The 25,260-nt window shown below is 41.9% G+C and overlaps 1 protein-coding gene across 3 annotated transcripts in view; it reads right to left on the bottom strand.

Moving 5' to 3' along the window:
• The window catches only part of osbpl5 (oxysterol binding protein-like 5), a 153,023-nt gene that overhangs the window by 114,368 nt on the left and 13,395 nt on the right, over positions 1-25,260 (bottom strand). The window contains exons 1-2 of one of the 3 annotated variants that reach the window (XM_014123860.2): positions 19,529-19,562; positions 14,629-14,690 (exon numbers count right to left, since the gene is read on the bottom strand). The exons of 1 other annotated variant lie outside the window; for it this stretch is intronic. The gene's annotated coding sequence lies outside the window, so the exon portion shown is untranslated. Of the gene's footprint in view, positions 1-14,628; positions 14,691-19,528; positions 19,563-25,260 lie in introns of those variants that run through there. One more of the 3 variants, XM_014123857.2, reaches the window with a different exon arrangement.

Raw genomic sequence — 25,260 nt, forward strand, 5'->3', positions numbered from 1 at the left:
TTTCCTTTTTATTGCATTTGAGCCAATCAGGTATGTTGTGACAAGGTAGGAGTGGTATACAGAAGACAGCCCTATTTGGTAAAAGACCAAGTCCATATTATGGCAAAAAAAGCCAAACAAGGAAAGAGAAACGACAGTCCATCATTGCTTTAAGTCATTGCATTAAGATACGGAGCAGTCGCAAAAACCATCAAGCGCTATGATGAAACTGGCTCTCATGAGGACTGCAACAGGAAAGGAAGACCCAGAGTTCTCTCTGCTGCAGAGGATAAGTTTATTGGAGTTACCAGCCTCAGAAATTGCAGCACAAATAAATTATTCACAGTTGAAGTAACGGGCACATCTCAACATCAACTGATCAGAGGAGACTCCTTGAATCAGGCCTTCAAGGTCGATTGCTGCAAAGAAACCACTACTAAAGGACACCAATAAGAAGAGGAGACTTGCTTGGGCCAAGAAGCACGAACAATGGACATTAGACCAGTGGAAATCTGTCCTTTGGTCTGATGAGTCAAAATGTGAGATTATTGGTTCCAACCGCTGTGTCTTTGTGAGACGCAGAGTAGGTGAACAGATGATCTCCGCACGTGTGGTTCCCACCGTGAAGCATGGAGAAAGTGTGATTGTGCTTTGCTGGTGACACTGTCAGGGATTTATTTAGAATTCAAGGCACACTTAACCAGCATGTCTACCACAGCATTCTGCAGCAATACACCATCCCATCTGGTTTGCGTTTAGTGGGACTATCCTTTGTTTTTCAACAGGACGTTGACCCAACAAATCTCTAAGCTGTTTAAGGGCTATTTGACCAAGATCGAGAGTGATGGAGTGCTGCATCAGATGACCTGGCCTCCACAATCACCCGACCTCAACCCAGTTCAGATGGTTTGGAATGAGTTGGACCGCAGAGCGAAGGAAAAGCAGCCAACAAGTGCTCAGCATATGTGGGAACTCCTTCAAGACTGTTGGAAAAGCATTCCAGGTGAAGCTGGTTGAGAGAGTGCCAAGAGTGTGCAAAGATGTCAAGGCAAAGGATTGCTACTTTGAAGAATCTAAAATATATCTTCATTTGTTTAACACTTTTTTTAGTTACTACATAATTCCATGTGTTATTTCATAGTTTTGATTTCTTCACTATTATTCTACAATGTAGAAAATAGTAAAAATTAAGAAAAACCCTTGAATGAGTAGGTGTGTCCAAACTTTTTAATGGTAGTGGACACACCTTCAAAATAGTGGATTTTGCCATTTCAACCACACCTGTTGCTGACCAGTGTATAAAATCGAGTACACAGCCATGCAATCTCCATAGACACATATTGGCAGTAGAATGGCCTTACTGAAGAGCTCAGAGACTTAACCTGGTGCCGTCATAGGATGCCACCTTTCTAAACAAGTCAGTTCATCAAATGTATGCCTTGCTAGAGCTGCCACGGTCAACTAAGTGCTGTTATTGTGAAGTGGCAATGTCTAGCAGTAACAACAGCTCAGCCGCGAAGTGGTAGGCCACACAAGCTCAAAGAACGGGAAGCACGTAAAAAAAAAAAAAATGTTTGCCTGTCCTAGGTTGCAAAACTCACTACCGAGTTCCAAACTGCCTCTTGAAGCAACGTCAGCACAAGAGCCGTTCATACAGAAATGGTTTGTCGAGATTGGTGTGGAAGAACTTGACTGGCCTGCAGACCCCTGACCTAAACCCCATTGAACACCTTTGTGATGAATTGGAACGCAGACTGCGAGCCAGGCCTGATCGCGCAACATCAGTGCCCGACCTCACTAATGCTCTTGTGGCTGAATGGAAGTCCCCACAGCAATGTTCCAACATCTTATGGAAAGACTTCCCAAAAGAGTAGAGGCTGTTATAGCAGCAAAGGGGGAACAACGCCATTTTTCAAATGCCCATGATTTTGGAATGAGGTGTTCGACGAGCTGGTGTCCACATACTTTTGATAATGTAGTTAACCCCAGCCTAACCTTCCATAACATCAAGGAATCATCAACGCATAGGTCGATTGAGGTAGCCCCCCCGCACCTCTCGGATTCAGAGGGGTTGGATTAAATGCAGAAGACACATTTCAGTATGAAGGCATTCTGTTGTACAACTGACTAGGCATCCCCCTTTCCTTTCCTTGTATGGCACAAAGACCTGATCAAATGCTGATGTTAGGCTGGTAAGAACATTTCTTATTTTGTATAACGGGTCATTTAGGTTGGCAGTAGCGTTGTTGATGAAATGCTGGCATCGCATTAGAACTGGGCAGCGGTCTTGGGAAAAGAGGGTGACAAAGAAGGAAGCTGCAAACATAAGATCTGTGCTCCAGTATTATCTAACGGGAGTTCTTCTTTACCATGCCCAAGACAAGGACTGTCACCAGGAAGGTCTCCATTTCACTAATTGCGGTTGTCACCCGTTTAGAGACCACTGAGGGAATTGGACTGACTGGTTTTCATGTAGCCGTTCGAGAGATATCAGATCAAAACACAAACGCACGCATGGACGGACACACAAAAAGCCCCTCTCTCAAACCAAACTATAAAAATGCGCCCTTGACTGAATTAACATTTTAGCATTCCACTCATTAAAAGAGCGCTTTCAAAAGAGAGCTTTCGGTTTTTGCTCTGTAAATAGGCCTCTTCAACTCCCCACACGTTAGACATTTAACATTAAGTAGAACCCAGCATTGACCGACTGTATTTCACACCCATATCAGATCTAGAAGTAGCATAGTCTAAAATGACTCGACGTCAAGGTTATAGGTCAAATGCAGTGCCTAAGATGTGAATTGGCCCAGCGTCGTCCGGGTTAGGGCGGCAGGGATGTCGGCAGGGATGCCGGGCGCATGCACACTGGCTTCGGTCGCCAGCTGTACGGTGTCTCCTCCGACACATTGGTGTGGCTGGCTTCCAGGTTAAGTGGCTTGGCGGGGTCGTGTTTTGGATCTCGATCTTCGCCTCTCCCGAGTCAGGACGGGAGTTGCAGCGATGGGACAAGACTAACTACCATTTGGATATCACAAAATTGGGGAGAAAAAGGGGTAAAAAGTACAACAAATATGTATAATAATAATGTGATAACAATCTGAAATATTTCTACGAGAATTTTCAAAAAACATACACTACATGACCAAAAGTATGTGAACGTCTACTAGTCAAAAATCATTAAATATGGAATTGGTCCCTTTGCTGCTATAACAGCCTCCACTCTTCTGGCAAGGCTTTCCACTAGATGTTGGAACATTGCTGCGGGGACTTGCTGCCATTCAGCCACAAGAGCATTAATGAGGTCGGCAACTGATGTTGGGCGATTAGGCCAGGCTTTGCAGTCGGCGTTCCAATTCATCCCAAAGGTGTTTGATGGAGTTGAGGTCAGGGCTCTGTACATGCCAGTCAAGTTCTTCCACACCGATATTGACAAACCATTTCTGTATGGACCTCGCTTTGTGCACGGAGGTATTGTCATGCTGAAACAGGAATGGGCCACAAAGTTGGAAGCACAGAATAGTCTAGAATGTCATTGTATGCTGTAGTGTTAAGAGCTTTACACCACTCCAGCCGACACTTGGCATTGCACATGGTGATCTTAAGTTTGTGTGTGGCTGCTCGGCCATGGAAACCAATTTCATGAAGCTCCCAACAAACAGTTATTGTGCTGACGTTGCTTCCAGAGGCAGTTTGGAACTCAGTAGTGAGTGTTGCAACCAAGGATAGACAATTTTTTACGCACTACGTGCTTCAGCACTCGGCAGTGCTGTTCTGTGTGCTTGTGGCCTACCACATTGCGGCTGAGCCATTGTTGCTCCTAGATGTTTCCACTTAACTGCACTTACAGTTGACTGGGGCAGCTCTAGCAGGGCATAAATTGGACAAACTGACTTGTTGGAAAGGTGGCATCCTATGATGGTGCCACGTTGAAAGTCACTGAGCTCTTCAGTAAGGCCATTTTTCTAAAGCCAATGTTTGTCTATGGAGATTGCATGGCTGTGTGCTCGACTTTATACACCTGTCAGCAACGTGTGTAGCTGAAATAGTCGAAACCACTACATTTGAAGGGGTGTCCACATACTTTTGTATATAGAGTATACTTAATGTTTTTCCCCCGCATGACGTACCAGTTGTTAAACAAGGGCTTGCTGCAAGGAAACAAAATCAGATTGCAGCAGTTAACATAGCCTGGTCAGCAGTAGGGCCATAGCGTACATAACGCTGTCATCTGCATACAGATGACCGTTACAGGTTTTTTGCAAATAGACCAATAAATAGTGAAGCGTGAATAGTGAATAAAAATTGACCTGAGGGACACCTTTAGTAATATATAACAGTGCCCTGTCTGACTAATAGTTCCCAAACCACTTGCAAGACACCTGGTCGAGACCCATTTCAGACAACCTTTCATTGAGTAGAGGATGGCCTTCCCTGTGGCTCAGTTGGTAGAGCATGGTGTGTGCAACGCCAGGGTTGTGGGTTCGATTCCCACGGGGGGGGCAGTACAAAAAAAAAAAAAAAAAAATGCATGAAATGAAAATGAAATGTATGCATTCACTACTGTAAGTCGCTCTGGATAAGAGCAACTTATGGAAAATGTAAATGGATAATGTAAATGTATGGATAATATGGATAATGTAAATGTAAAAAAATGCATGGTTGACAGAATCAAAGGCCTTGGATAGGTCTATAAATATGGCAGCACAGTGATTCCTATGATCGAAGCAATTTAACACATAATTTAAGACAAGCGTAGCTGCTGAAACGGTGCCATGTCCAGGTCTGAAACAGACCTGCACATTAACAATATACTGTCATTTGAAGTTTAAAAAACTTCTTAAAAAAGGCAAGATAGTTCTGAAATTTGGTGATACTTATCTAGGTCAAAAGGAAAGTGCACGTGATCTTGATGCGCCTTTCCAATAAAAAACCATGGTCTTATTCTGATGAAATGAGAATCAATGCTTGAAAAACAAACACTCTCGCTCTTAACCATAATAATCTCATCATGAACAGTACCAGTCAAAGGTTCGACACACCTACTCATTCAAGGGGTTTTATTGATCTACATAGTAGAATAATAGTGAAGACATCAAAGCTGCTAAAACATATGAAATCATGTAGGAAAAAAGAAAAAAGAAATCATGTAGAGAAAATGTTTAAAAAAATACTGTTAAACAAATCAAAATATATTTTATATAAAATAGTCACCCTTTGCCTTGATGACAGCTTTGCACACTCTTGGCATTCTCTAAACCAGCTTCATCTGGAATGCTTTTCTAAACAGTCTTGAAGGAGTTCCCACATATGCTGAGCACTTGTTGACTGCTTTTCCTTCACTCTGCGGTCCAACTCATCCCAAATCATCTCAATTGGGTTGAGGTCAGGTGATTGTGGAGGCCAGGTCATCTGATGCAGCACGCCATCACTTTCCTTCTTGGTCAAATAGCCCTTACACAGACGAGGTGTGTGGAGTTACTGTCCTTTTGAAAAACAAATGATAGTGGGACTAAGCTCAAACCAGATGGGATGGCGTATATCTGCAGAATGCTGTGGTAGCCATGCTGGTTAAGTGTGCCTTCAATTCTAAATAAATCACAGTGTCACCAGTCTTTGTGAGACACGGCGGTTGGAAACCAAAATCGCAAACTTGGACTCCAGACCAAAAGGGCAGATTTCCACCAGTCTAATGTCCATTGCTTGTGTTTCTTGGCCCAAGCAAGTCACTTCTTCTTATTGGTGTCCTTTAGTAGTGGTTTCTTTGCAGCAATTTGACCATGAAGGCCTGATTCCTGCAGTCTCCTCTGAACAGTTGATGTTGAGATGTGTCTGTTACTTGAACTCTGTGAAGCATTTATTTGGGCTGCAATTTCTGAGGCTGGTAACTCTAATGAACTTACCTCTGCAAGCAGAAGTAACTCTGGGTCTTCCTTTCCTGTGGCAGTCCTCATGAGAGCCAGTTTCATCATAGACCTTGATGGTTTTTGCGACTGCACTTGAAGAAACTTTAAAAGTTCTTGACATTTTCCGGATTTACTGACCTTCATGTCTTAAAAGTAATGGACTGTCGTTTCTCTTGCTTATTTGAGCTGCTCTTTCCATATTATGGACTTGGTTTTTGTATACCACCCCTACCTTGTCACAACAACTGATTGGAATTTCTTTCCTTAATCCATTTGAGCCACAAATTAACTTTTAACAAGGCACACCTGTTAATTGAAATGCATTCCAAGTGACTACCTCATGAAGCTGTTTGAGAGAATGCCAAGCGTGTTCAAAGCTGTCATCAAGGCAAAGGGTGGCTACTTTGAAGACTCTCAAATATAAATGGTTGCTACATGATTCCATGTGTGTTATTTCATAGCTTTGATGTCTTCACTATTATTCTACAATGTAGAAAATAGTAAAAAATAAAGAAAAACCCTTGAATGAGTAGGTGTGTCCAAACTTTTGACCGGTACTGCATCTGTGAGCTGTTGGCTAGAGAGCATGTTCCAAGACCAGAGTTGGCACATTTGCTATTTAACTTAACAGTTTTTTGTGACAAAACTATCTGAAGAGTTGAATGCGTTGGAAACACATTGAACTTCAGATTTTTTTTATTCAGTACATGAAAACTTAAGCAAAAAAAGTATATATTGTGCACTGTGTCATCCCGCACTGATTTTTATCCGCAACAAGTCAGTTTTGTGGAAACACACCACCGGTAGGAATACTAATTTAAATTATGCAGATTTTTGAATATTAGCATGAAAATCTGTCACCAACTGGATGGAAACCTAGATACTGACGAAAAATGGTTCAAATGAAAACAAAAAAAAGTGCCTGGAAGTGAATCTCTGCAGTTTAGAGGTGAAAAAAAGGACTCCCTCTAAACCAATTTGAGAGTTAGGAATAGTGAAAACAAATTGCTATTTCTAAATTTGGTTGTTCATCAGTAGTTTATTTCTTATTATGTCAGTCACTAACAGACACTCAGTAAGTCGTATCAGCTAACATTTTTTTAGATTTGTAAATTAGTCTAGCAGCCAGCTGTCTAAAAACGTGTAGTAATCTTGGTCGAATTACCCACCAAGGGGGCCACCATCAATTTTTTCCCCTCACTCAGAGATCATGTTAAAAACTGCAAACATTTCTCTACACACTATGGCAAAATTGATATACTGAACAAAAATAAACAAAGTGTAAAGTGTTGGTCACATGTTTCATGAGCCTAAATTTTAAAAAAAGGGCCCACAAATGTTCATAACGAACAAAAAGCTTATTTCTCTCAGATTTTGCGAACAAATTTGTTAACATCCCTGCTTGTGAGCATTTTTCCTTTGTCAAGATAATCCATCCACCTGACAGGTGTGGCATATCAAGAAGCTGATTAAACAGCACGAACATTACATTACAAAGGTGCACCTTGTGCTGGGGGAAAAGGGCCACTAAAATGTGCAGTTATGTCACAACACAATGCCACAGATGTCTCAAGTTGAGGGAGCATGCAATTGGTATGCTGTCTGCAGGAATGTCCACCAAAGCGGTTGTCAGAGAACTTAATCTTCATTTCTTTACCATAAGCTGCCTCCAACATCGTTTTAGAGAACTTGGCAGTACGTCCAACCGGCCTCACAACCGCAGACCACGTGTAACCACGCCAGCCCAGGACCTCCACATCTGGCTTCTTCACCTGCGGGATGGTCTGAGACCTGCCACTCGGACAGCTGATGAAACTGAGGAGTATTTCTGACTGTAATAAAGCCCTTTTGTGGGGAAAAACTCATTCTGATTGGTTGCCCTGCCAGGCCCACCCATGGCTGTGCCTCTGCCCAGTCATGTGAAATCTATACATTAGAGCATTATGAATTCATGTCAATTGACTGACTTCCTTATATGAACTGTAACTCAGTATAATTGTTGAAATTGTTGCATGTTGAATTTGGTGGCTCTTTTTTTCCAATTTGGAGTGCTAGAGGGAATCTCCCAAATTCTGCCATACAGGCTAGGATTGGTGCATTTCTGTGCACACCCCAAAAATTCCAGGTGTAAAATTTCAGTGGGGCTTTTATCCCATGATTGTAAAAGGGACACCAAATTTTGCTGCCATATAGAAGGATTGGAGTTATGACAGAGTCAAATAATTTAAGCCAAATTCTTAACTGGTGCATTACATTTATACAGGGTCTATCTACTTATAGAAATGTATACAAGGTCACGAGTGGCGCAGCGGTGTAAGCCACTGCATCTCAGTGCTAGAGGCGTCACTACAGACAATAATTGTGTTATCTTGTCGTTAACTTTTACACATTTGTTTTCCTTAAAGATCACAATAATATCATAGACCTTGCCTCCTACACCACTTTGAAGCGGACATAATTCATAGCCAGAAAGAGGCCCTGAGAGAGGTAGCATGACTGTGTGTATCACAGAGCAGCAGGGACACCCCACCAGAGAGCATTTCAGTAGGAAGCCAGAGTCACTAAGGAGGTCACCCCCAGAAAATGAAAGTTAACATAACATTCTAGAGCACCCTGCATGACTGGAGTCGTGTTTTCAATAAGCGCCAGCAGTCGGCTAAATAGCAGAAAACAAACTCATTGTCAGGAGACTACTTCTTTCATTTAAAATATTAAATAGGCTTCTTTTCATTTAAAAATGTCAATTCGGAAGTCAGAAAAGGTCTGTATAGCCTTCCCCACAGTAATTAACAATATGCATCTTCTTGTGATTTATTGATAGGACAGTCACAAAGCGAGCATTGACTAACAATGGCGTCGGAGAAGAAGGCTGACGTTCTACATGTCCCCAACCGATTGCGTTTTTTAATTCATTTATTTGTGTTGTTTGTAAAATATTTTAACTTTGTACATAATGTTGCCGCCATGACCGAAAAAAAATAACTTCTGGACTGCGATTCCTCACCACAAACTGGCAGAATCCTTTTTCTCCTTTAACGAGTCTGACGAGCCCAACACGAATGATATACTGATGTGTTTCTGAATGGACATAATGTTTATAGGCCCAGATCCCCGTGATTTGCGTGAAGAAGAAGCAGAGAAAAAGGGCCCAGAGGAAGGGCTGCCTTCAGAGAATTCGTAGCTGATCGAATAAACCTCCACTTCCTTCCATTCTGCTAGCAAACGTGCAATCTTTGGAGAATAAAATAGATGACCTATGCGGGAAGATTAAACTACCAACGGGACATTCAAAACTGTAATATCTTATGAATCATGAGGTCGTGGCTGGACAACGACACTATCAACATACAGCTGGCTGGTTATACGCTGTGCCGGCATGATAGAACAGCGGCATCTGGTAAGACAAGGGGCGGCTGACTATGTATTTTTGTAAATAGCAGCTGGTGCACAATATCTAAGGAAGTCTCGAGCTATTATTCACCTGAGGTAGAGTATCTCATGATAAGCTGTAGACCACACTACCTAGAGAGTTTCTGTATTTTTCGTAGCTGTTTACATACCACCAGTCAGAGGCCGGCACTAAGACAGCATTGAATGAGCTGTATTCCGCCATAAGTAAACAAGAAAACGCTCACCCAGAGGCAGCACTCCTAGTAGCCAGGGACTTTAACGCAGGGAAACTTAAATCGTTATATCAAACTTCCATCAACATGTTAAATGTGCAACCAGAGGGAATAAAATTTAAAAGACTCCAGACCACATTTACGCACACACACACACACACACACAAACAGCTCTCCCTCGCCCTCCATTTGGCAAATATGACCATAATTCTATTCTCCTGATACCTGCTTACAAGCTAAAATTAAAACAGGAAGCACCAGTGACTAGTTCAATAAAAAATAGTGGTTAGACAAAGCAGATGCTAAGCTACAGGACAGTTTTGCAAGCACAGACTGGAATATGTTCCAGGATTCCTCCCTCCGTTGGAGTACACCACATTCAGTCATTGGATTCATCAATAAGTGTATCGATGACATCGTCCCCAAATTGACAGTACGTATATACCCCAACCAGAAGCCATGGATTACAGGCAACATCTGCACTGAGCTAAAGGCTTGAGCTGCCGCTTTCAAGGAGCGGGACTCTAACCCAGAAGTTTATAAGAAAGCATCAATACAGGACTAAGATCAAATCGTACTACACCCGACTTTGACGCTCCTCGGATGAAACATGCATGAGAGCACCAGCTGTTCCGGAAGACTGTGATCACGCTCTCTGCAGTCGATGTGAGGAAAACCTTTAAACAGGTCAACATTCACAAGGCCACGGGGCCAGACGGATTACTAGGATGTGTACTGCGAGCATGCTCTGACCAACTGGCAAGTGTCTTCACTGACATTTTCAACCTCTCCCTGTCCGAATCTGTAATACCAACAAGTTTTAAGCAGGCCACCATAGTGCCTGTGCCAAAGAACACTAAGGTAACCTGCCTAAATGACTACCAACCCGTAGCACTCACATCTGTAGCCATGAACTGCTTTGAAAGGCTGGTCATGGCTCACATCAACACCATTATCCCAGAAACCCTAGACCCACGCCAATATGCATACCCCACCAACAGATCCACAGATGATGCAATCTCTATTGCACGCCACACTGCCCTTTGCCACCTGGACAAAAGGAACACCTATGTGTTAATGCTATTCATTGACTACAGCTCAGCGTTCAACACCATAGTGCCCTCAAAGCACATCACTAAGCTAAGGACCCTGGGACTAAACACCTCCCTCTGCAACTGGATCCTGGACTTCCTGACGGGCCGCCCCCAGGGTGTAAGGGTAGGTAACAACACATCGACAACGCTGATCCTCAACACAGGGGCCCCTCAGGGGTGCATGCTCATTCCCCTCCTGTACTCCCTGTTCATTGACTGCACGGCCAGGCACGACTCCAACACCATCATTAAGTTTGCCATTGACAACAGTGGTAGGCCTGACCACCGACAATGATGAGATAGCTTATAGAGAGGGGGTCAGAGACCTGGCCGTGTGGTGCCAGGACAACAAACTCTCCCTCAACGTGATGAAGACAATGGAAATTATTGTGGACCACAGGACGGGGCTACAGTGGAGCAGGATGAAATCTTCAAGTTCCTTGTTCCAAGCACACCAAGACAGTCGTGAAGAGGGCACGACAAAACCTATTCCCCCTCAGGAGACTGAAAAGATTTGGTATAGGTCCTCAGATCCTTCAAAAGATCTACAGCTGCACCATCGAGAGCATCCTGACTGGATGCATCAATGCCTGATATGGCAACTGCCTGGGATCCAACCGCAAGGCACTACAGATGGCAGTGCAAATGGCCCAGTACATCACTGGGGCCAAGCTTCCTGCCATCCAGGACCGCTATACCAGGCGGTGTCAGAGGAAGGCCCCAAAAATGTTCAAAGACTGTTCTCTCTGCTACCGCACGGAAAGCGGTAGCAGAGCGCTAAGTCTATGTCCAAGAGGCTTCTAAACAGCTTCTACCCCCAAGCCACAAGACTCCTGAACATATAATCATAGGGTTACCTAGACTATTTGCACCCCCCCTATTTTACACTGCTGCTACTCTCTGTTGTCACCATCTATGCACGGTCACTTTAATAACTACATGTACAGTTGAAGTCGGAAGTTAACATACACCTTAGCCAAATACATTTAAACAGAAATTCCCTGTCTTAGGTCAGTTAGGATCACCACCTTATTTTAAGAATGTGAAATGTCAGAATAATAGTGGAGAGAATTATTTATTTGAGCTTTTATTTTGTTTCATCACATTCCCAGTGGGTCAGAAGCTAACATGCACTCAATTAGTATTTGGTAGCATTGCCATTAAATTGTTTAACTTGTCAAACATTTCGGGTAGCCTTCCACAAGCTTCCCACAATAAGTTGGGTGAATTCTGCTAGTTAAGAATTCTGAACTCTGGAGCAGCGGAAACGCGTTCTCTGGAGTGATGAATCACGCTTCACCATCTAGCAGTCCGACGGACAAATCTGGGTTTTGCAGGTCCCAGGAGAATGCTACCTGCCCAAATGCATAGTGCCAACTGTAAAGTTTGTTGGAGGATGAATAATAGTCTGGGGCTTTTTTTATGGTTTTGGGCTTGGCCCCTTAGTTCCAGTGAAGGGAAATCTTGAGCATACAATGACATTGTAGACAATTCTGTGCTTTCAACTTTTTGGGGGAAGGCCGTTTGCTGTTTCAGCATGACAATGCCCCATGCACAAAGCGAGGGCCATATAGAAATGGTTTGTCGAGATTGGTGTGGAAGAACTTGACTGGCCGGAACAGAGCCCTGACCTCAACCCCATCAAACACCTTTGGGAGGAATTGGAGTGCCGACTGAGAGCCAGGCCTAATCACCCAACCTCAGTGCCCGACCTCACTAATGCTCTTTGTGACTGAATGGAAGCAAGTCCCTGCAGCAATGTTCCAACATCTAGTGGAAAGCCTTCCCAGAAGAGTGGAGGCTGTTATAGCAGCAAAGGGGGATCAACTCTATATTAATGCCCATGACTTTGGAATGAGATGTTCGACGAGGTGTCCACATACACTACATTTCGTAAGTAGTATATTTTCAGGAGTTATAAATGTTGGTAACGCATTTGTTAATGATCAGTGGATTGACACTTTAAAATAAGGTATCTTTTAGCAGTTATACATATGGGTAAATCATTTAGAGATTTGAGAGTTCACTCAGACCTTAAACATACTTATAGGGAGTATTGAGTACTCATCACTACATACACAAGAGACAAATCAACACTTTGTTAAACAATGCAACAAGAAATAATAAAATAATACGAATATAAAGTAAATGACTCGGTAGAATAAACCTTTTTGCAAAAGTATAAAACAGGAAGGCACAATTTCTAGTCCAATATTTACACGTTTTGGGAAAGGGGGACAAGTGTTAAGATTTGCAGAATTTAGCTATCATAATAACAGTCTGATAGCAGCAGTTGTGACGTGTGAGTAGCATGAGTGTGTGTGTGTGTGTGTGTGTGTGTGTGTGTGTGTGTGTGTGCATGCACGCACAAGCTAAGGGGCAGAGAATCAGGGCTTGTGATCAGTCCAGTTCAAGTGTTCAGCAGTCTGATTGCTTGTTGATAAAAAAGTGGTCTCGGAGCCTGTTGGTATCAGAACTCATGCTTCGATACAGACTTCCCAACGGTAAGGGAGTGAACAGCTTGTGGCTGGGGTCCTTGATGATGCTGCAGGTCATCCTCAGACACAGCTTTGAGTATATGTCCTGGATGAATGTTAGCACGGTCCCACTGATGTACTGGGTCGTCTTCACCACCCGCTGAAGGGCCTTACGGTGGTGGATGGCGATATACCCGTACCAGGCCGTGATGCAACGGGTCAGGACGTTCTTGATGGTGCAGCGGTAGTTTTTGGACAGGACCCAGCTGTCTCAGAATAATCTCAGCTGTGCATAAGTGTTCTAAGCGTAGACTAGGCCTAGTTGACGTGAAATATACAGTTAAATCTCATAACCGTTGGCAGGACTTTCACTCGCCAAGACAAACATGGGAGAGGCAGAATGTAAACATGCCTCCTGCCTGATAAGAGAGGGCGAATCGCTTGCTACATGACTACTTACCTACCATTTCAGCCTGTCCAACATTCTGTCTTTGTGTGTTAGGACATAGAGCTTGCCATTACTGCTTAATTAGTCTCTTGTATATCTATTTGTGGAATAGGTTGTGTTATTTCTATGCATTATTTATAAGTGCCACACATTGCCTTGTGAATATAATTCGGAGCTGGAGATTTTAATCTGTTAACATCAAGTATTTCAGAGTTTGCGACTTGCTAAATAAATGTTGGACTTAAAAAACAGAACAAATACGCATCTCAATCCCAATAACAGCTGAATATTCCCACAGCGGTTTGTTCACATACTCAACGTGGATCACGATGACAACTAGGAAACGACCAGGAAAGCCCACAACCTAAACATCCACTGTGCTAATGAGAGAATACAAAAACGTCTAAATCACCTTTTCATTATAGGGTTTTTCTTATGTATAAAATGTAAACGTTTCCTGCAGGCAAACTGTGTTACTGTGCTTTCTATAGCAGCCTGGGGTATCATTATAACCATCTGTCCCAGAACAACCTCCCAAACATCTACTCCCTTCAACCTCAGACACACCCTCGCCTGAGGATCCTAGTTCAGTCTTCAGCGGTTCCCTGCTTTATTTCAGAGGACACACCTGACCTGCAGTCAGTTCACTCATGTGGCAATGTCCTCCTCAGGAGAGAATAACTAAGCCAAATCAATAGGTTAGGTGAAGGTTTACTGATTTAGGTTTAATGATTTACATTTTGGCTACAAATGACAATAGGTAAAACACTTTAGGCCTATATGAAATGCGGCAAAAGACCATTAAAAAAGTTGCGGCATTTAAAGAGAATAAAATGCACTATGCACCTTTTGGGACATGCCCCACTTCCAATTTCTGCCTGCGCTCAAACATGACTCACCCTCATAAAACATGCGTGCCATACTGAAACAAGAGTTTTGCTGCCATCAGCTTGGCCCAGAAACTAGCTCTGTTATGCAACACCACACTCCCACTAGTTTATACCAGGTAAACAGGTGTGTAACGTGTGTGTGGCACAAAAGCTACATTCTCACTACTGCTAGCTAACACACAGACTGATTGTAGCAGTGAGCTCAGCTTACCTTTCACCTGATCTGCACAGGATACCACATCCAGAAGCCTACGTAAGAACAGTCTGCCTTACCTTGGGAGAGAGAGAAGTTTAATTCTGAATCACATGCGCCTTATGAATCACAGGCAGAGGCTGCACGTCCCTCCCACAGACACACACCCTCCATATCACAAAACCAACTCCTAAGCCCCACCCAGTTGTCCTGAAAGAGCAGAAACAGGAAGCATGTATGTCTCCCTGGGTAGATCAAGCTTCCCGTTTACCCTGTTAGTGATGAAAACCACAGTACAGATACAGCACGTCTGATTTGACTGGTCCAAATGCCTCAGCAGCCTTTTATTCTGAATGAAGAAACCTTGAAATAGTCCACTGAAATAGGTTAGTCCATGTTTTGGCAGGAATAATTGTTAAGTGTTGGTCCCATGTTTCATGAGCTGAAATAAAAGGATTCTAGAAATGTGGAATACTGATCAATATTTCTGTCTATAATAAAGCATTGGGTATTGAGTATAATGATACCCCCATTTCATTGATCCCCAATCCTTAGGTAAAGCTATGCAGTGCAATATGAATGTCAACACACAATAGGCTGACCGGGGAGGTGATTTCACACAGTCACAGTCCTGCGATAAGAGCTACAACGCTAATATTTGGGTAAACTCTTCACAGTTGTGTTCTGTGGGTGTCACCGAGTAGACTGATACCCCATTTCATTGCTTCACATTCCAATGCTTCACATTCCAATATTGTTTAACATTATCTAATCTAAATATGGCATGATTCCACCAATTGTAACATTCTGCATCACTTTCAAATAGGTACTTTTATTTTGAAGGAAAACCGCAAATTCCACTATTGTGCGTAATCCTTATTGTGGCTAGCTTCACAAAACATAACCCGGTCCGGCGAGCGTCACTAGCCAGATGAAGCTAGCTGGCTGCTTATAACTTTAGCTTTGGTCAACAGGGTTAAGTAGCTGGCTAACTATTTACTTTCATGAACTGAAGTTCAATTTCAATAGGCGAACAACAAGTGGCTACCTAGCTAATACTTACGCACAAGGATTCCTAAATCATTGCTAAGAATAATGAAAATGACAGCAGTTTCTACTGGTCGTTGTTTTCAGGCTGGTTGAATTGGTGCTAGCTAGGTACCACGCTAAAGCTAGCTAGCTACCCCAGAAGTTGCGGTTGAACAAATAATGCTTTATTACCATCGCGGGATTGTAAACACATCGTTCGTGGTCGGTGTTTGCAGAGACTTTTTTGTACAGCTTTGACAGTGCTACTGATAGTAGTGGTGGCGCTTGGCTTGCACGTGCAAATACAGAACACACAACATTCTATAATAGAACTTATTTGACGTGTCAAATTAAAAGCTTATTTAAAGCGTCAAATAGTGTTATTTGACGTGTATCTTTTTTGACACGCAAAGACCCAAACGCCGTTCCATAGTATGTCATGTGACGCTATTACTGTGTAACTCCGGTAGGTCAACATGTGTACTGGTGCTCGACCAGTTGGCGAAAGCCAACATCACCCACAACAGAGAACGGTTGATTGTCAACGGCAATAAATTCCATTATCTTGGCATTAATGGATTTCGCCTTGTCTCGAGTTGTCGCCTAAATTTTCTTACTCTTTCAAATGACTGCTCGACTTGTTGACTACTCGATCCACACAGCAGACATTGTGGGCTAGGTTAGGAATGATGTGTTGCACGTGTAGCGCAAAATTTGACGTAGCGTCATTATGTCATGTACCTACGTTATATAGGTATGCACGGTAGCTTTGAAATCAGTGTTAAACTAGACATCGGGCCGATCCCGATGTTGGCATTTTTAGCAAATTTCGGCAGATTCCGATACGTTCACCGATATATCGTGCATCACTAAACAAATAACTATTGTTGTTATGTTTTACATGGATATATTTCCATTATTATTTCTTCATGCAATTCATGCTTTACAATTGTTTATGCAATATTTATCAAGCGTTGGTGGTTAAAGTGCATTCGGAAAGTATTCAGACCCCTTAAATTTTTCCACGTTACATTACAGCCTTATTCTATAAAAACATAAATTAATCTGTCTTTCATCAATCTAAACACAATACCCCATAATGACGAAGCAAAAACAGTTTTTTGGAAATTTAAGCAAAGAAAAAATATTTTAAAAAATAATCACATTTACATAAGTATTCAGACCCTTTACTCAGTACTTTGTTGAAGCACCTTTGGTAGCGATTACAGCCTCGAGTATTCTTCAGTATGACGCTACAGGTTTGGCACACCTGTATTTGGGGAGTTTCTCCAATTCTTCTCTGCAGATCCTCTCAAGCTCCATCAGGTTGGATGGGAACCGTAACTGTGGCTAGGCCACTCAAGGACATTCAGAGACTTGACCCGAAGTCACTCCTGCGTTGTCTTGGCTGTGTGCTTAGGGTCATTGGCCTGTTGGAAAGTGAATGGACCCCAGTCTGAGGTCCTGAGTGCTCTGGAGCAGGTTTTCATCAAGGATCTCTCTATACTTTGCTCTATACATTTTTGACTTGATCCTGACAAGTCTCCCAGTCCCTGCCCTGAAAAACATCCACACAGCATGATGCTGCCACCACCATGCTTCACCTTAGCGATAGTGCCAGATTTCCTCCAGATGTGACAGTTGGCATTCAGTTCAAAGAGTTCAATCTTGGTTTAATCAGACCACAGATTGTCAGAGTCCTTTAGATGCCTTTTGGCAAACCCAAAAGGGATGTCATGTGCCTTTTACTGAGGAGTGGCTTCCGTCTGGCCACTATCATAAAGGCCTAATTGGTGGAGTGCTGCAGAGATGGTTGTCCTTATGGAAGGTTCTCCCATCTCCACAGAGGAACTCTGGAGCTCTGTCAGAGTGACCATCAGGTTTTTGGTCACCTCCCTTACCAAGGCCCTTCTCCCCCGATTGCTCAGTTTAGCCAAGTGGCCAGCTCTAGGAGGTTCCAAACTTCTTCCCTTTAAGAATGATGGAGGCCACTGTGTTCTTGTGGACCTTAAATGTTGCAGACATGTTTTGGTACCCTTCCCAGATCTGTGCCTTGACACAATTCTGTCTCAGAGCTCTACGGATAATTCCTTCGACCTCATGGCTTGGTTTTTGCGCTGACATGCACTGTCAACTGTGGGACATTATATAGACAGGTGTGTGTGTGCGCCTTTCCAAATCATGTCCAATCAATTGAATTTGCCACAGGTGGACTCCAATCAAGTTGTAGAAACATCAAGGATGATCAATGGAAACAGGATGCATCTGAGCTTAATTTTGAGTCTCATAGCAGAGTCCCTGAATATTTATGTAAATAAGGTATTCGTTTCATGTTTAATACATTTACAAGAATTTCTAAACCTGTTTTTTCTTTGTCATTATGGGGTATTGTCTGTAGTTTCCTGAGTGTTCGTTTTATTTTTGTATTCTCTTATGAAAACAAGTCTGACGCTGCGTAATGGGCAGGTCTGTCTCACTGTCTAGAGGTTCTGGCTGCGATGATTGGATAGAGCACAATCAGCCCAGCTGCTTCTCAAGTGTTAGCGGGCACTGGGCATGATCGTAATCCATACCCAACCTACCAGTAAGTCATGACAAACTCTTGTACAAAACTCAAAATTGTTTTGGACAATATTGACTTTATGAACAAAGTTATCAGATTCACACTGTAGTCAGAGTGACACTAGATGATAGTTTTCGGTCTCTTATCGATGCCACATAGGTCATTTTTAAAACAAGTGAAGTTGGTTCTAAAAAGGGAGATGACCTTTAATCAGTAGTTTTGAAAAGGCTTATAATTTTGAAAAGGATTATAAACAAACATTGACCTTGTGGTATTTCACTGATGAAGGACAAGTTATTTTAATTAAACTAATTTTGAGAGGGCCTGAAGCACTCCACCAATCAGGCATTTATGGTAGAGTGGCCAGACGGAAGCCACTCCTCAGTAAAAAGGCACATGACAGTCAGCTTGGAGTTAGCCAAAAGGCACCTAAAGACTCTCACACCATGAGAAATAAGATTCTCTGCTCTGATGAAACCAAGATTGAACCCTTTGGCCTGAACGCCAAGCGTCACGTCTGGAGGAAGCTTGGCACCATCCCTACGGTGAAGCATGGTGGTGGCAGCATCATGCTGTGGGGATACTTTTCAGCGACAGGGACTGGGAGACTAGTCAGGATCGAGAGAAAGATGAGCAGAGCAAAGTACAGAGAGATCCTTGATAGGATCAGAGAAAAGTAGAGAAAAAACCTGCTCCAGTGTGCTCAGGACCTAAGACTGGGGCGAAGGGTCACCTTCCAACAGGTCAAACACCCGAAGCACACAGCCAAGACAACGCAGAAGTGGCTTCGGGACAAGTCTGAATGTCCTTGAGTGGCCCAGCCAGAGCCCGGACTTGAACCCTATCAAACATCTCTGGAGAGACCTGAAAATAGCTGTGCAGCGACGCTCCCCATCCAACATGACAGAGCTTGAGAGTATCTGCAGAGAAGAAATGGGAGGTACTTTCCAAATATAGGTGTGCCAAACTTGTAAATAGCCAACTTTATTTCAGTTGGAATGCATTGTTTCCAATAGCTTTTTTTTGGTAGAACGACTGAGGTTACTTCTGGTGAATACATATTTTCTAAAGGACATCCTACTCCAAAATACACTACCAGTTTTAGAACAAATACTCATTCAAGGGTTTTTCTTAATTTTTACTATTTTCTACATTGTAGAATTATAGTGAAGACACCAAAACTATGAAATAACACATATGGAATTATGTAGTAACTAAAAGTGTTAAACAAATCAAAATATATTTTAGATTTTAGATTGTTCAAAGTAGCCACCCTTTGCCTTGATGACAGCTTTGCACACTAGGCACTCTCTCAACCAACTTCACCTGGAATGCTTTTCCAACAGTCTTGAAGGAGTTCACATATATGCTGAGCACTTGTTGGCTGCTTTTCCTCCACTCTGTGGTCCAACTCATCCCAAACCATCTGAACTGGGTTGAGGTTGGGTGATTGTGGAGGCCAGGTCATCTGATGCAGCACTCCATCACTCTCGATCTTGGTCAAATAGCCCTTAAACAGCTTAGAGGTGTGTTGGGTCAACGTCCTGTTGAAAAACAAAGGATAGTCCCACTAAACGCAAACCAGATGGGATGGTGTATTGCTGCAGAATGCTGTGGTAGACATGCTGGTTAAGTGTGCCTTGAATTGTAAATAAATCAACAGTGTCACCAGCAAAGCACCCCCACACCATCTCCTCCATGATTTAAGGTGGGAAATACACATGCGGAGATCATCCGTTCACCCACACCGCGTCTCACAAAGACATCTCCAATTTGGACTCCAGACCAAACGACAAATTTCCACCAGTCTAGTTTCTTGGCCCAAGCAAGTCTCTTCTTATTGGTGTCCTTTAGTAGTGGTTTCTTTGCAGCAATTTGACAATGAAGGCCTGATTCACGCAGTCTCCTCTGAACAGTTGATGTTGCGATGTGTCTTACTTGAACTCTGTGAAGCATTTATTTGGGCTGCAATTTCTGAGGCTGGTAACTCTAATGAACTTATCCTCTACAGCAGAGGTAACTGGGTCTTCCTTTCCTGTGGACTTGGTCTTTTACCAAATAGGGCTATTTTCTGTATACCACAAATTAACAAGGCACACCTGTTAATTGAAATTAATTCCAGGTGACTACCTCATGAAGCTGATTGAGAGAATGCCAAGAGTGTGCAAAGCTGTCATCAAGGCAAAGGGTAGCTACTTTGAACAATCTTAAAAATGTACAATATATTTTGATTTAACACTATTTAAGATTCTTCAAAGTAGCCACCCTTTGCCTTGACAGCTTTTTACACTCTTGGCATTCTCTCAGCTTCACCTGCTTTTCCAACAGTCTTGAAGGACTTCCCGCATATGCTGAGCACTTGCTGGCTGATTAACCAACTTTTGACTGGTACTGTACATTACATTTGTCATTTAGCAGATGCTCTTATCCAGAGTGACTTACAGGAGCAATAAGGGTTAAGTGCCTTGCTCAAGGGTACAGACAGATTTTTCACCTAGTCTGCTCGGGGATTCGAACCAGCAACCTCTCAGTTACTGGCCCAATGCTCTTAACCACTAGGCTACCTGTATCGCTTCAAATGGAAAATATTATTACATTAACAGGTTTTGTATTTCAGGAATTCATTTTGGAAGTACCCCAAATCCACTGTTTAATGATTGAACCATTTTAACCATTTATTGTTGTCATAGGCTCCCATGCATTTGAAATGAGAGCTTGTCTTGGTGACAGACACAAGCTTGGTTAGCAACAGTTGCCATCCTCCAGAAAGCTGAAGTTGGTTAGTCAGCAAGTCAATCAAATGCCCACAATTCTAGGACGGGACAATCGGTCAATTGAGATCAACTGTGCGTGTGATCTTTTGCCAATATTGATGATATGAGCCTGCATCTATGGTTTAAGAGATCACCTTGTGGTATTACAGTGGTCATGGGTTCAATTGGTCCATCATGGTGAACTGTGTCTGCAGTTCAGATCAATAATAATAGAAAATAACGGATCGATGACATAATGTTCACTAGAAGTCGACCGATTAATCGGCCAAGTTTTCATAACAAATCGGTAATCTGCATTTTTGGGCACCGATCGTGGCCGATTACATTGCACTCCACGAGGAGACTGCGTGGCAGGCTGACTACCTATTATGCGAGTGCAGAAAGGAGCCAAGGTAAGGTGCTAGCTAGCATTAAATGTATCCTATAAAAAAAACTCTATCTTAACATAATCATTAGTTAACTACACATGGTTGAAGATATTACTATTTTATCTAGTTTGTCCTGAGTTGCATATAATCGTTGGGGTGCCTGTAATTTATAATTAAATCACAGGCTATTTCGCCAAACGGGTGATTTAACAAGCACATTCGCGAAAAAAAGCACTGTCGTTGCACCAATGTGTACCTAACCATAAACATCAACGTCTTTCTTAATCAATACACAAGTATGTATTTTTAAACCTGCATATTTAGTTAATATTGCCTGCAAACATGAATTTCTTTTAACTAGGGAAATTGTGTCACTTGTCTTGCATTCTGTGCAACAGAGTTAGGGTATATGCAGCAGTTTGGGCCGCCTGGCTCGTTACGAACTGTGTGAAGACTATTTCTTCCTAACAAAGACAGCCAACTTCGCCAAACGGGGGATGATTTAACAAAAGTGCATTTGCGAAAAAAAGCACAATCGCTGCACGAACGTACACATCCATAAACATCGATGCCTTTCTTAAAATTAATACAAAGATGTATATATTTTTAAACCTGCATATTTAGTTCAAAGAAATTCATGTTAGCAGGCAATATTAAACTAGGGAAATTGTGTCACTTCTCTTGCGTTCATTGCACGCAGAGTCAGGGAATATGCAACAGTTTGGGCCACAAGGCTCTTCGCGAACTAATTTGCCAGAATTTTACGTAATTATGACCTAGCATTGAAGGTTGTGCAAAGTAATTTAGACTTATGGATGCCACCCGTTAGATAAAATACGGAACGGTTCCGTATTTCACTGAAAGGATAAACGGATTTGACCATATTAATGACATAAGGCTCATATTTCTGTGTTTTTATTATATTATAATTAAGTCTATGATTTAATAGAGCAGTGTGAATGAGCAGTGGTAGGTAGGCAGCAGCAGGCTCGTAAGCATTCATTCAAACAGCACTTTCCTGCGTTTGCCAGCAGCTCTTCACAATGCATAAAAGCATTGCACTGTTTATGACTTCAAGCCTACCAACTCCCGAGATTAGGCTGGCAATACTAAAGTACCTATTAGAACATCCAACAGTCAAAGGTATATAAAATACAAATGGTATAGAGCGAAATAATCCTATAATAACTACAACCTAAAACTTCGTACCTGGGAATATTGAAGACTCATGTTAAAAGGAACCACCAGCTTTCATATATTCTCATGTTCTGAGCAAGGAACTTAAACATTAGCTTTTTTACATGGCACATATTGCACTTTTACTTTCTTCTCCAGCACTGTGTTTTTGCAATATCTAAACCAAATTGAACATGTTTTATTATTTATTTGAGACTAAATTGACTTTATTGATGTATTATATTAAGTTAAAATAAAAGTGATCATTGTTCATTCAGTATTGTTGTAATTGTTATTATTACAAAATATTTAAAAAATGTAAACAAAGATTTTTTTAAAGATTTGAAAAAATTAAAAATAAAATACAAAAAAAGTTGGCCGATTAATCGGTATCGGCTTTTATGGTCCTTCAATAATCGGTATCTGCGTTGAAAAATCATAATCGGTCGACCTCTAAAGTTCACATCCTCCACCCGTCTATAATGGCTGTAGTCAGGTGATTGGGGACTTCCCAGTGGACCAGTCACATGCTGAAACCAGAGGTCTCCCTAATACGGGCAAAAGTGCAAGCAGGTGTCACAAGTTCTCCTTTAGGTAATCTGACCCACCACTGACTGGCACTTTCCGCTGTTCCTGTTCTGTGTCACCTCTGAAACCCACACACCCTCTCCACATAGGGTTGCACGTTAGACTGAAACTTCAGTACTTTTCGATACTACAACATGAAAAATGGTTCAATATTAAAATTGTAACTTTTGGTTTGTCTATCAAATGTGTCTCACGTCTGGAAATTAACTAAATGTATTGAACTTAAACTTGGGCAAATTAATTGTCTATCATAAGACATGAACAGAATGCATCAGTGATTCCCTGAAACTTTCTGAAGAGGCAATGGCATGGGAATGCTCCATCTGTGTGGTGTGTGCATGCATGTCCACCGTTAGCGATGCTATTTATAACCATATTCGGATGAACGGAAAGGCTTTCCTAAAAACTGTCTCAATTAAAAAGTTAGGCTACTTTCTAGTTATGCCTACCGCACCTGCAGAATCAGGAGCGTTTGCATCAATCCAGTGGCCATTGGCTTTAAAAAAGTCCATCACATCTACAGGTGAAGCAGGAAGTTTACATACACCTTAGCAAAATACATTTAAACTCAGTTTCTCACCATTCCTGACATTTAATCAGAGTAAAAATTCCCTGTTTTAGGTCAGTTAGGATCACCACTTTATTTTAAGAACGTGAAATGTCAGAATAATAGTAAAGAACATTTATTTCAGCTTTTATTTACTGTCACATTCCCAGTGGGTAAGAAGTTTACATGCACTCAATTAGTATTTGGTAGAATTGCCTTGAAATTGTTTAACTTGTTATGGATAGGGGGCAGTATTTTCACGGCCGGATTAAAAAAAAAAACTTACCCGATTTAATCTGGTTATTACTCCTGCCCAGAAACTAGAATATGCATATAATTAGTAGCTTTGGATAGAAAACACTCCAAAGTTTCTAAAACTGTTTGAATGGTGTCTGAGTATAACAGAACTCATTTGGCAGGCCAAAACCTGAGAAGATTCTGTACAGGAAGTACCCTGTCTGACCATTTCTTGGCCTTCTTTGTCATCTCTATCCAAAACAAAGGATCTCTGCTGTAACGTGACACTTTCTAAGGCTCCCATAGGCTCTCAGAAGGCGCCAGAATGTTGAATGATGACTCTGCAGTTACTGTCTGAAAAACAGTAGTGCATTTGGTAAGTGGTCGATCTGAGAACAATGAAACGGGCGCTTGCACGTGAAGAGTACATTTTACTTTTTCAGTCTTTGAACGAAAACAACGACTCCCGGTCGGAATATTATCGCCATTTTACGAGAAAAATCGCATAAAAATTGATTTTAAACAGCGTATGACATGCTTCGAAGTACGGTAATGGAATATTTTGAATTTTTTTTGTCACGATACGCGTCCACGCGTCGCCCTTCGTTACCCTTCGGATAGTGTCTTGAACGCACGAACAAAACGCCGCTATTTGGATATAACTATGGATTATTTGGAACCAAACCAACATTTGTTGTTGAAGTAGAAGTCCTGGGAGTGCATTCTGACGAAGAACAGCAAAGGTAATCCAATTTTACTTATAGTAAATCTGAGTTTGGTGAGTACCAAACTTGGTGGGTGTCAAATTAGCTAGCCCGTGATGGCGAGCCATCTACTCAGAATATTGCAAAATGTGCTTTCACCGAAAAGCTATTTTAAAATCGGACATAGCGATTGCATAAAGGAGTTCTGTATCTATAATTCTTAAAATAATTGTTATGTTTTTTATCAACGTTTATCGTGAGTAATTTAGTAAATTCACCGGAAGTGTTCGGTGGGAATGCTAGTTCTGAAAGTCACATGCTAATGTAAAAAATTGGTTTTTGATATAAATATGTACTTGATTGAACAAAACATGCATGTATTGTATAACATAATGTCATAAGAGTGTCATCTGATGAAGATCAAAGGTTAGTGCTGCATTTAGCTGTGGTTTTGGTTTTTGTGACATTATATGCTAGCTTGAAAAATGGGTGTCTGATTATTTCTGGCTGGGTACTCTGCTGACATAATCTAATGTTTTGCTTTCGTTGTAAAGCCTTTTTGAAATCGGACAGTGTGGTTAGATAAAGGGGAGTCTTGTCTTTAAAATGGTGTAAAATAGTCATATGTTTGAAAAATTGAAGTTTTCGGATTTGAGGAGTTTGT

Source organism: Salmo salar, chromosome ssa10 (genome assembly GCF_905237065.1).
Source record: "Salmo salar chromosome ssa10, Ssal_v3.1, whole genome shotgun sequence".
In the NCBI taxonomy this organism is placed as follows: Eukaryota; Metazoa; Chordata; class Actinopteri; order Salmoniformes; family Salmonidae; genus Salmo; species Salmo salar.